The following is a 1,505-nucleotide window of genomic DNA, read 5'->3' as shown; positions in this document are numbered from 1 at the left end:
TAAAATACACAAGGTTACATTTATTACATAAAATACAGACATGCAACATACAGTCCTCTGCTCTACAAGAGAGAAAAACACATGTCCTTCGAGCCAGAATTGAACCAGCGACCTAAGGATTGCTATCATATACCAACTACAGTCCTCCGCTCTACCAGCTGAGCTATCGAAGGTAATTTGCGAGTTCACTCAATGTCAAAGTAGGAAATTTTTTAAGAATCAGGTATGCAGTTCAACATTTTGCAACATGCTGCTGTGGCAATGACATCCAGGTAAACAAAAAGTTCAACTAAGCACCCTTCATTTAAAAGAAGAAGCAGCCACTGGAGAATGCGGGCATCGATCCCGCTACCTCTCACATGCTAAGCGAGCGCTCTACCATTTGAGCTAATCCCCCACTTTTCCGCTCTCATCTTTTGTAATGGCACCCTGGGCATAAAGGGGTGCCATTACAAAATGGGTAATGTAATTATCACAAGCAGAGAAATACAGTTTTTCCACATTATTCATAACTTTAAAAGTATGCATCACATTCACATAAAACTTACATTTTCAGAATCAGCATACTCCAAATACAAACATACGTCAAAATCAAACAAATTGGTCCAGTGGTTCAAAAGATAGATCGTAGTCCTTTGTGACCAAATGAAGCATGACTTTTCTGCCCAAAACCAGTTCCACAGAGTCTTCTATCCTGGAGATAATTGGGAAGTAATCCAATTATCTCCAAGGACAGATGCAAAACTCCATTAAGCACATGGCAGTAAAAAGACAGTAAAATACACAAGGTTACATTTATTACATAAAATACAGACATGCAACATACAGTCCTCTGCTCTACAAGAGAGAAAAACACATGTCCTTCGAGCCAGAATTGAACCAGCGACCTAAGGATTGCTATCATATACCAACTACAGTCCTCCGCTCTACCAGCTGAGCTATCGAAGGTAATTTGTGTGTTCACTCAATGTCAAAGTAGGAAATTTTTGAAGAATCAGGTAAGCAGTTAAACATTTTGCAACATGCTGCTGTGGCAATGACATCCAGGTAAACAAAAAGTTCAACTAAGCACCCTTCATTTAAAAGAATAAGCAGCCACTGGAGAATGCGGGTATCGATCCCGCTACCTCTCACATGCTAAGCGAGCGCTCTACCATTTGAGCTAATCCCCCACTTTTCCGCTCGCATCTTTTGTAATGGCACCCTGGGCATAAAGGGGTGCCATTACAAAATGGGTAATGTAATTATCAAAAGCAGAGAAATACAGTTTTTCCACATTATTCATAACTTTAAAAGTATGCATCACATTCACATAAAACTTACATTTTCAGAATCAGCATACTCCAAATACAAACATACGTCAAAATCATACAAATTGGTCCAGTGGTTCAAAAGATAGATCGTAGTCCTTTGTGACCAAATGAAGCATGACTTTTCTGCCCAAAACCAGTTCCACAGAGTCTTCTATCCTGGAGATAATTGGGAAGTAATCCAATTATCTCCAA

General features: G+C 39.5%; 1 non-coding gene across 1 annotated transcript; it reads right to left on the bottom strand.

The window, feature by feature from the left end:
• Window positions 1–1,099: 1,099 nt before the first annotated feature.
• On the bottom strand, window positions 1,100–1,172 carry TRNAA-AGC (transfer RNA alanine (anticodon AGC)). The gene has a single exon. It is a non-coding gene; the product is annotated as a tRNA-Ala (tRNA).
• Window positions 1,173–1,505: the final 333 nt, after the last annotated feature.

The sequence above is a fragment of the Pelobates fuscus genome, chromosome 4 (assembly GCF_036172605.1).
Source record: "Pelobates fuscus isolate aPelFus1 chromosome 4, aPelFus1.pri, whole genome shotgun sequence".
Classification (NCBI taxonomy): Eukaryota; Metazoa; Chordata; class Amphibia; order Anura; family Pelobatidae; genus Pelobates; species Pelobates fuscus.
Note: the sequence above shows the minus strand (reverse complement) of the source record. Positions and strands in the feature narration are given on the sequence as shown.